General features: G+C 42.1%; 1 non-coding gene across 1 annotated transcript; it reads left to right on the top strand.

Annotated features, from left to right (window-relative positions):
• The first annotated feature begins 1,200 nt into the window (after window positions 1–1,200).
• Window positions 1,201–1,273, top strand: TRNAV-CAC (transfer RNA valine (anticodon CAC)). Its single transcript has one exon. It is a non-coding gene; the product is annotated as a tRNA-Val (tRNA).
• Window positions 1,274–11,561: the final 10,288 nt, after the last annotated feature.

The raw sequence follows: 11,561 nt of genomic DNA, 5'->3' as shown, positions 1-11,561 counted from the left end.
TGGCAACAGCAATGATGGAAAGACACAGACACACTAATTCTGGTTTAGAAGAAAGCTTTAGGAACTAACTGCATTATTACTCTGTCGACTGAAATAAAAATGCACAGTGTGAAAGCTGTGAGTTTCAGTTTTATTTGGGGACTTTCTGAGAACTATAGCCCGGGAGACAACCTCTCAGATAGCTCTCAGGAACCACTGCGAAGAGGTGGGGAGGTTAGTATGTGATTTTGGCGAAGGGGGTACATGCAACCAAGCACACATCCTGGTAGGAGCTTGCCGATAGTCAAGAGGAACAGACATCTTAGTTTATGGTTTTAGTGCTTTTCCAAGTATGGGAAGATGAAAGAATCCAGGTTTATAAAAAGTTTCTCCTGAAAATATCTATTTGAAGGACTGTTCTGCCAGTTTTCCCAGAGCACAGAGCACCTCTTTCCTGATCTCCTCCCTGAACTCCTTTCAGGGTGTGTTAAAGGTCAGCTGCTGCAGTGACCTAATCCTTGTAGAGCTGGATGGCATTCTTTAGTTGGCAACTCTGATGGAAGACTTTAAAAAAAAAAAGAAATACCAAAATATTGATTAGGTTTTACACTTGTTCTAAATCTTAGATAAGAATTATCTGCATCTGATAGGAAATGGATTGATTTGACTGTGGAATAAGGTAAAGAATATTAAATTTTATTTATTGCTACAGCTGTAGACCTTGCTAGAACCTCAGTTATGCCTCTCAGGACTTTTTTAGATGATTGTATGATTATAAGAAGAGCTAATATTTATTAGACTTTACCTGTGTTCCAGGGTTGGTTCTAAGTGCTTTACATGTATCCACATTTATTCCTCACAACAGCCTCATGAAGTAGGTACTATTATTATTCCCATTTTACAGATAAAGAAACTGAGGTATTCAACGATTGCCCAAAATTACACAGGCAGTAAATGATAGATCCAAATTAAAACCTGGGTAGGTTAGCCCAAATCTGTTTCTTTATTCTTGTACTCTAGTGTCTTTGATATTCAGAGTACTTTGAAAAATCTTGTTAAGCAAAGGAGAGCCTATTTCTTTGAGGAAAAAGAAAAAAAATATTTTCTGCCACTCTTCTCCTCTCATATTATTCCCTCTGTCTGAAATGCACCCCTCTATAGTCTGGCTCTTCTAGAAAATATCTAAATATCTAGAAAATATTAAAAATTTTTTCAGGGACTTCCCTGGTGGTCCAGTGGGTAAGACTCTGCGCTCACAACGCAGGGGGCCCAGGTTCAATCCCTGGTCAGGGAACTACAATAGATTCCCACATGCCACAACTAAGAGTTCACATGCCGCAACTAAAGATCCCACGTGCTGCAATGAAGATCCTGCATGCTGCAATGAAGATCCCGCGTGCCACAACTAAGACCCGGCACAACCAAATAAATAAATAAATATTTTAAAAGATTTTTTTTCAACTCAATCAGGATAAAGCTGGTGTGATTTGAGGTGATTTCAACCTTTTTTCTTATTTGATTTCATAATTTTTCCACAGTGACACCATATTTCTTATAAACTTTATTTTAAAATTAGCATTTGAAATTGAAAGAAAATTTACAAGCAGCCACATAGCACAGGGAGATCAGCTCAGTGTTTTGTGACCACCTAGAGGGGTGGGATAGGGAGAGTGGGAGGGAGATGCAAGAGGGAAGAGATATGGGGATATATGTATATGTATAGCTGATTCACTTTGTTTTAAAGCAGAAACTAACACGCCATTGTGAAGCAATTATACTCCAATAAAGATGTTAAAAAATACTAAAAAAAAAAAGAAAGAAAACTTACAATAATCTAGTTTGACTAATACCAACCTAGTTTCAGTAGTATACACTTTGCTCCTCTACATCTCTGTTCCTCCCCCTTTACGTTGTTACTGTCACAGATACCCCTTTATACGTTGTGTGGCCAATAACATAGATTTATCTTGTGTACTTGCCTTATAAGTAATATAGGAAAAAAGAGGAGTTATAAATCAAAAGTACAATAATGCTGGTTTTTATATTTACCTGTGTGGTTACCTTTACCAGTGTTCTTTATTTCTTCTTATGGCTTGGAGTTTCTTTTCATTTTAGCCTTTTATCATTTCTCAGGGAAGCTCTTGCTGGTAATGAACTCTCTTTTCTTTTTTTTTTTTTTTGCGGTATGCGGGCCTCTCACTGTTGTGGCCTCTCCCGTTGCGGAGCGCAGGCTCAACGGCCATGGCTCACAGGCCTAGCTGCTCCGCGGCATGTGGGATCTTCCCGGACCGGGGCACGAACCCGTGTCCCCTGCATCAGCAGGTGGACTCTCAACCACTGTGCCACCAGGGAAGCCCAAGTAATGAACTCTTTTATCTTTCATTTATATAGACATAATTTCTCTTTCATTCTTGGAGGATAGTTTTGTCAGACGTAGAAATCTTGGTTGACTGTTTTTTCTTTCAGGACTTTAAATATTATTCCACTGTTTTCTGGCCTCCATGATTTCTGATGACAAATCAGCTGTTAATTTATTGACACTCCCTTGTACATGAAGAGTCACTTCTCTATGCTCTTAAATTTTTCTGTATTTCTTTGGGTTTTGACATTTTGCCTATAATGTGTTTCCATGTGGATCTCTTTGACTCTTTCTTGGAGTTTGTTGTGCTTCTTGCATGTATATATTCAGACTTAGGAAACGTTTTGGCTGTTATTTTTTAGATACACTTTCTGCTCCTTTCTCTTCTTCTGGGATTTCCACGGTGCATATGTTGGTTTGCCTGATGGTGTCCCATAGCTCCTGTAGGCTCTGTTCACTTTCCTTCCCTCTTCCTGCTGCTCAGATTTGATCATTTCAATTTTTCCAGTCTTCAAGTTTGCTGATTCTTTTTTCTGCTTGTTCAAATCTGCTGTTGAATCCCTCTAGTGAATTTTTCATCTCAGTCATTATACTTTTAACCTCCAGAATTGACTTCCTTTTTATAATTTTTATCTTGTTGATATTCTCATTTTGTTCATACCACATTTTTCTTATTTCTTTTAATGATTTGTTCATAGTTTCTTTTAGTTCATTGAATAGATTTTTAAAAATATATAGTAGTATAACGTGGTAACTCTGGAAATCTCATTCTCCTGCTCCTCAGGGATTGCTGATTTTTTCGTTGGTGTTGTTGAGGGCTGATGCTCTCCATTTGTGACTTTTCCACACTATTTTTTTGCAAATATGCATTTCTTATTGGGTCTGCTCACTGAATTACCTTGGAGGTCAGTCAGTGGCCTGACAAAGGTATCTTTAAATGTGTAGCTCCAAAAAGGAGGGATTGGGACTTCCTTGGTGGTCCAGTGGTTAACACTCTGTGCTTCCACCGCAGGGGGCATGGGTTTGATCCCCAGTCAGGGAAGTTCCACATGCCACGTGGTGTGGCCAAAAAAAAAAAAAGAGGGATTTTTTTGTGTGTGTGTATGTCTCTCTTAAAATTTTCCAGTGGATGCCACCAGTAGAAGCTGCTGCCGCTGAGAGGGCTACAACCAAGGCAAGCATCTGTGTCAGTCCCTCAAGCACCACCAGGCCAACCAGAAAGCATAACCCCAAATTTTAGAGGATGAGGTCCCCACTGCCTATCCTGGCACCAGCCTGCCATTCTAGGAATGTGAACTGCTCTCCCCACAGCTGTGATGGGCCTGAGGAATGGCTGGTAGCCAGTTTACCCACGGTGCTCACTTATGAAAGATCAACAGCCTCTCTCTTCATCAGGCACTCCCTGGGTTGTTGTAAGTGTCCAGTTAGGTTCCAGGCTTCCCACATAGTTGATTCTGATCACTTCTTCCACCTCAGTGTTGCTTGGGTGGAGGGAAGACCCCTAGAGCTTTCTGCTGTGCCATTTTGTATGACATCACTCCTGAAAGCCTTGTTTTAAATGGGGAAAACTTGGTCTTTGTAGCAGAAGGGGCATCTACAAGGAGAAGCACCAGACAGATGCTCCCTTTCTTCCATATCTGTTGGGTACCCAGTGGGGTCCCTGCCCTCAAGGAGCTCACTGGAGGGGACAAAAGGCAGGTAGAATGGAAAACTTACAATTCCACAGAAATGCTAAAAGTGCTGCAATAGCAAGAGGGAGCAGATAGGGGGATATATGTATACGTACAGCTGATTCATTTTGTTATAAAGCAGAAACTAACACACCATTTTAAAGCAATTATACTCCAAAAAAGATGTTAAAAAAAAATAAAAGTGCTGCAGTAGAAGAAAGGACAAAATGCCCAGAGGACAGAGGAGGGAGGGCTTAGGGCTGTGGTAAAAATAAGGGAAAGCTTTTTTTTCCAGACATACCACAGCATTTTGTTAGCTGGAGGTCCAGACAGAGGGTAGTAAGTGCAGGCCCCCCACTCTCAGCTTCCTTTATTGCATGTCTTCTTGCTGCCCTCTGCTTCCTCACATCCTGTTCACGCCTGGACCTCACTCCTGTCACACTGTCTCCCTCACTGTCATTGAAACTGCTCTTTTCTGCTTCAGTGTCAGCACTCAGAAGCTTTCCCTCACCAGCCTATTCAAAATGGCACATCTTCCTCTATCCTCTTACTTTGCTTTATTTTCCTTCATAGCTGGGGCACTCTGTGGCATTATATTTATGAATGGGCAAGTGATATTCATTTATTCAACTGATGCTGATTGAATACTACCACGTGCCAGGCACTGCTCTAGGCTTGGGAGACAAGTGGACAAGACCAAGTCCCTGATTTCATGGGGTCTACGTTCTAGTGTGGAGAGGCAGATGGAAACCAAATAAACAAGTAGGGTCATTTCTGGTAGTGGTAAGTGTACAAGGAAAATAAAGTAAGGCATTGAGATAGAGTGACGGTCGGCTGGGGGAGAACCACTTTCAAATGGGTGGTCAGGGAAGGCCTCTCTGTGAAGGTGATACTTGGACTGAGACTTCAATAATGAGAAAAAGCCAGTTCTTATGGGTTGAATTGTACACCCTAAAAAAATCATATGTTGAAGTTCTACCCCCCAGTACCTCTGAATGTGACTTTATTTGGGAATAAGGTCATTGCAGCTCTAACTAGTTAAGGTGAGATCATAATGGAGTAGAGTGGACCTCTACTCCAATGTGACTGGTATCCTCATAAAAAGCGGAAATTTGAACACAGACAACACACAGGGAGAAGGCCGTTTGAAGGTGAAGGCAGAGATCTACAAGCCAAGGCATACCTGAGATTGCCAGCAAATTACCAGAAGCTAGGAGGGAAGATGAGCAGATTCTCCTCTCTCAGACTTCAGAAAGAACCAACCTTGCTGACATCTTGATCTTGAACTTCTAGCCTTCAGAACTATGAGACAATACATTTCTGTTGTTTAAATCACCCAGTTTGTGATACTTTGTTACAACAGCCCTAGGAAACTCATGTACCAGCCTTGGAAAGTTATGGGTCTGGGAATATAGTGTTTCCAGCAGAGGAAACAGCAAGTGCAAAGGCCCTGAGGTAGGGACTATATTAACCAGCTTGCTCACTGTATTGTAAGTATTTGTTTCCTTATGTGCCCTGCTTCCTTAGACTGTGAGTTCCTTTAGAACAAAGGCAGTGTCTTATTTGTCATTATTCCCCTGTGACTAGCACAGTACCTGACACAGAATGGGTGCTCAGAAGATGCATGTGTAATCTATGAACATATATGTTCCTTTAGCTGTAAATCTACCTTATTGTTTAGGATGTAGCTTATATTTCTTCAGTTCATCCTGATGATGTTAAATGCCTAGTTAAATTTATTCCTTGGGCTTCTTCTGCTGCAAGTTATAGGGACTAATAGCTTAAATAATAAGGTAGAAATTAATTGACTCATGTATACAGGACTTAGAAAAGCAGGAATTAGCACATGCTTCAGGTACAGGTAGATCCAGGGACTCATACATCCTATTCCATACCTCTTTCTATCTAGTCATCTCTCATTTTGGCCCCCGTCCAACGTTGGCCCCTCTGCTCTAAGCACTTTTTTATGCCTCCGTATAGTGAGGTACAAGGGCCCTCACCACTTTGAAGTCATAACCTTGCAGCTGTCAGTCCAAGAGAGGATAAGGACAGTTTCTTCCTAGCTTCAATAGAATAAATCTCAGAGGTGGACTCTGCCTGGTTATTTTGGGTCACATGTGCCCACTTTTGTGGCTGAGGGTAAGGTAGGGGGCAGATTCAACCTGTCCAGAGTCACATAGAGTTGAGGGAGAGGAGCAATTCCCAAAAGAATAACAACACACACCCATCTCTCTGAAATCAGGAAACGTGCATCAGGGAGAGTGTACCATAGTGGTTATGAGCACAGGCTCTGGAACTGCACTGCCTGGGTTCAAACCCTGGCTCTGACACTTGCCAGCTGTTGGACCTTGGGCACGTTACTCTTTGTGCCTCAGTTTCCCCAGCTGTAAAGGGGAATAATGATGGTGCCCACTCAGAAGGTGTTGTGAGGATGAAGTGGGCAATCCACATAAAGCCCTTGGAACAACGTCTGGCACGTGGTAAGTGCAATCTATGTAAATGTTACTTCTTGTTGTTATAAAGTACTGCATTGGTAAGCGTAGAATAATTAGCTTTCTCCTGATTTATCTGTCCAATAACCCTGTTTAAGAAGGGAATAAAGCTGACACTGTCCTGAATGCTGAAGTCATCCTTTCAGATTCACCCTTTTTTCTAGATAGTGTCTTTTTCTTATCCTTCCTCTTTTCTTCCAGTTGGCTATCTCCCTCTGTGTTATTTTAGATCTGAACAGCTGGTTCATTTACCTATCAGCCAGTTCTTGACCCCTCAAGAATTTTGCCTTTAAAACCGACATTCACATATCTTGTTAGAACATTTAAGGTGGCCTGATTTGTTAGTCTTTACTAGAAAATGGATACATTGTCATTAGGCACAAACTGAAGAAGGGAATATTTTACTGCAGCAGGTAGGACTTGAGTTTGGGATATATAAGCCCTTCAAATTTTGAGACCCAAAGCCTTCAGATAAAGTCTAATAATAATAATAATAATAATAATAGTTAATATATATTGAGTGCTTCCTCTTTGCCAAGCACTGCGCCAAGTGTTTTATGTGGATTATCTCATTGATCCTTACAGAAATCTTACTAGGTGGCTAACTTATCCTTTCACAGATGAGCAAACCAAGGATCCGGGAAGTTAAATAAGTTGGCAAAATCCTTCTAGATAGTAGAGCAGTGGACCTGTGACTTAGACCCTTAGGCTCTTTCATGCTAGTGTCTGAGCTTTGACTTTTTTACTTGGTGACATCATTTGCCATTACAGAATCATGGTGGGTGAAAGACAGATTTCAAATTTGAAAAACCAAAAAAAAAAAAGAAAGAAAGAAAAATCAGACAGTACAACCTGCCAAAGATAAAAACAATAACATAGGCTGTTGATACGTAAAGACAGTTTCAAGAGTACCATAGGAATCCTGGCATGATTAGTTCCCCAACTTAAAAAAATATGTATGTTAAAAATTAATTTACGTATAATTGAAACAATGTACTAATCCTAATTCAGATACTTTTTAAAAGTTAGTTTAAAGATTTCATATTTCCTCTTTGTTTTTCGGGACTGTGAAGTTTAAATGAGACACCACAATATATGCTTCCCCTTAAATGCTAAAATGACCCAGGTTTTTAGACGAGAGGAAAAGAAACTAGTGTCTGAGACAGTATTTCATCATTTTCTTCCCTCTCACAGAGAAATGGCTACTGTGTGTGCTCCGGTGTACCCAAATGTAGGGGGAGGAAAAAAACTTGTTTCCTCCACCCTCCTATGTTTTCCAGCTGGGCCCTGTAAATTAGACCGACAAAAGACAGATTAATAAGAGAAAAGCAAACAAAAGTTTATTAACATGTGCCTCATGCATACATGGGAGCACTCAGAGATGAGTAACTGAAGGGATTATATAGCATTTTAACAGGAGAACAGTACATTTCTAGAGAAGTGACAAGACAAAGGAAAAGGACCTTGTGCTTCTAGGGTTGGCAACTTGTGGGAAGGTAAACGTATAAGGAAACTAACGGCAGATAAGGGCTAGTTTTAGCAAGGATAGTTATATAGAGTTCTCCGGTGGCTTCTTGGGCTGATAAGGGTCTAGAGTGCCTCAGTGATTAACTTCTGTCCTTCCTGGTAGGGAGGAGGGGGTGGGGACACCTTTACAAGTTTATGTCTTGCTCTTAGGCAAATAGGGGGAAGGCAGAGGATTTTTCTTGAATCTGCTTCTTCTCATTTGTCTTCAGCTCAAAATAATCCTGATGTTAAAGTAGCTTATTTTGGGGTGGCCTGTTCTGCTACCCTTCACAAGCTATGCATGGCGCATTAAAGATTAAATCATTTTTTTCCACAAAGAATGCCTACTATGTTCTAGGCAGTGTTCTAGGTGTTGGAGATATGTCAAGAAATAACACAATAAACCTTCCTCCCTCCCTGGAGCTTAGATTCTGGTTGGGGAATATAGGCAGTAAAGAAATACATGAGTAAAATATAAAATACATCAGATGGTGACGTTTTTTGTTTTTTTTTAATTTTTATTTATTTATTTTTGGCTGCATTGGGTCTTCGTTGCTGTGCGTGGGCTTTCTCTAGTAGCGGCGAGCGGGGGCTGCTCTTCGTTACGGTGCGCAGGCTTCTCATTGCGGTGGCTTCTCCCGCTACAGAGCGTGGGCTCTAAGGTGTGCGGGCTTCAGTAGTTGTGGCGGGCAGACTTAGTTGCTTCGCAGCATGTGGGATCTTCCCAGACCAGGGCTCAAACCTGTGTCTCCTGCATTGGCAGACGGATTCTTAACCACTGCGCCACCAGGGAAGCCCAGATGGTGAAGTTTTATGGAGAGAAATAAAGCAGGGTAGAGGGGAAGAGAGTGCTTTGAGGAGCAGGTTGCAATTTAGAATGCTCAGGGTAAGTGATATTTGAGCAAATATGTAAGAAAGGTGAGAGAGTGAGCCTGTGGGTACCCAGGGAAGTGCTCCAAGTAGAGGGAATAGTAAGCGCCTAAACTGGGCTGGCTAGAGTGGCCGGGAGTCAGGAAGACTAACTGGAGACGAAGGCAGAGAGATCATTGGAAATGAGTGTTGATAAGAACCTGGAAGGACTCGTAAGTATTGTAAGGACTTTGCCTTTAACCCTCAGTAAAGTGGGAGTCAGAGAGACCCTGGCCTGAGCACCGAGATGGGTGTAGTGCCCATTTACTGCAGTGGGTCTTTGCTAAGGGCAGAGTTAGGTGGGAAATAAGAGCTCATCTGGGGGCATGAAATGCCCATGAGACATCCTAGCAGAGATGTTAAGTAGGCAGCTGAATGTAAAAGTCTGGAGTTCCAGGATAGAGATACACTTTTGGGAGTCAGCAGCATGCAGATTGCATTTAAATCCATGAAACCGGATGAGAGCACCCAGAGAATTAGTGTAGACAGAGAGGTCTGGGACTAAACCCTGAGGCACTGCATGAGTTGGGGAGGCGAGGATGAAGCAGCAAAGCAGACTTGGAAGGAGCCTCACAATGAGGTAGAGGAAAATCTAGAAGAGAGGAGTATCTTGGAAGTCAAGTGAAGAAAAGGTTTCAAAGAGGAGAGTGTGTTGACTCTGTCAAATGCCGCTGATCGCTCAGTCAGTCAGGATGACCAGAAATGGACCTCTGGCTTTAGTAATGGCCACTGGAGGTCATGAGTGCAATCGCATTGGAAGCTGACTGCTGGTTAATGCCATCCGTCAGGACTTTTCTCTGCAAAGTGGACTCAATTGTACACTCTGCAGCTTAGATTTGACTTTTTTCTACTTTACCGAAAATGATTTCTCTACACCCGTGCTCAAAGATGTGCAGTTTTAGAACTGAAGGATATTCTAGTCCAGCCGCCTCGTCTCATGTCTGTGGAGAGCAAGACTTGGACAGGTTAAGTGATGCTAGCAGGTTTGCTCATGGTAGAACCAGGACAAACCTGGGCTTCGGAGCGCCAGGCCTGTTGTTTTGTCTGCCGCACCTGGCCTGCTCTGCCAAAGGTGCTGAAAGTCATAGAAGGTCAAATCTAGTGCATGGAGAGAGTGGCTCCTTCCTTGACCCCCAAATTCTTACCTTTCTCTCTCTGATAAGCCAGGTGAGCATAGTGCTTCAGGACGCCCGGGAGTTCTTCAAAAACTGAAGAATCCCAGTTCTTCCACTCACTAGCTGTGTGACTTCGGGCAAGTTAATTCTCAGTGAGTCTCAGTTTCTTCATCTGCAAAATGTGGATAGTAATAACACCCTATTGAGTTGTGAGAATTAAAATGTTGCTTGCCTATAAAGTGCTTTGCACAGTGCCTGCCAGGACCTAATGAGTCTTCCATACATGGTGGTTCTTAAGATTATTAGGATATTGGAATTTTAGTTTCCAGGGCGTTGCTCTTGTTAAAACCATCTCTAAAAAGATATTTAATTGATGGCATTACCTGGGGTTTATTTATGAAACAGATTGAGTAGAGTTATACCCACAAATGTGTTTGAATTTTCTTAAAGAAGTTACCAGATGTCTTTTTTTCCCCCCCATACTTGCTGCTACTGGGGGAAAAACTCAAACAAAACAACTTAAAACAACGTACTGCGCACTCAGACCAAATACATAATTTGTTCCCCTTTCATCAGCACTGAAAAAGTAGAACTCTCCGTTTCCAGTTCCCCAGCTCGCCACCACTCATGCAGGAAGGCAGCAGCGAGCGGAGGCAGCTGGACGGGCCAGGGTTACCGAAGGGCTTTCTACCCAGGGGCTTAGTGTTGATAGGCCTTCAGGATGCTTAAGGGTTACTCTCACTATGTAGAACATCTTTGTGGTGTGCTGTTAGGAATAATGCAGATGTTTTCAAATGGATCTGCACCAACTAACTCTTCAAAATATACTCCAAAACTTAATCGACAGAGCCAATTAAGTGGTATCGTGAGGTTATAGGTTTGCCTTCTTCAAATCAGCATCTGCTTAAAAAAATTATTGACGAGCCTAAACCTTTAGCAATAGCAGCAAAGCATTTCTTAATTCCAAACCTTCCTTTCCGTCTTTCTTTTTTTTTTTTTTACAGTTTTAATTTTTCTCAAAAGAATACGCATACATAATTGGCTAGTGCCAGGTGGTGTAAATATAATATAGGGATTACAAGGGAGCATTTGTAAGTCAGAGCAGTAGCAGAGCACATGGTCCCCTGGGCTCCCATCACCCCCAAAGAGGTGGCTGAAGCTGGGCCTGGCTGGACTGGACGTTCCTGAGGGCAGGAAATGAGCCCCAGCGCCATCCTCATTGGTTGCTTTGGATGACCTGACCCCTCCACTTTTCCTCATCTCCCTTCCCAGAGGGAATTTCTAAAACTGACCCATTCTCAGTTCTTTTGATGGCTATTACCTTTTTCTGTTTTCTTTTAATGCTATCAAACTTTAATAAGAGCAAATGTAGCATCAATTAAGTAACAGCAGCTAAGCTAAGAAGAGATAAATCAAAATTAACAGGGAGAAAACATAGGCGAACGTCTTGCTGCGGTCAGCTGCTGTCAAAGTTGAATGGGACCTGAGACCCCAGACCCCTGAGGCCCCACAGCTTCACCCTCCTCTCTCC

Source organism: Orcinus orca, chromosome 11 (assembly GCF_937001465.1).
Source record: "Orcinus orca chromosome 11, mOrcOrc1.1, whole genome shotgun sequence".
Taxonomy (NCBI): domain Eukaryota; kingdom Metazoa; phylum Chordata; class Mammalia; order Artiodactyla; family Delphinidae; genus Orcinus; species Orcinus orca.
The sequence above is the reverse complement of the archived record's forward strand: the minus strand, read 5'-3'. Positions and strand labels throughout refer to the sequence as shown.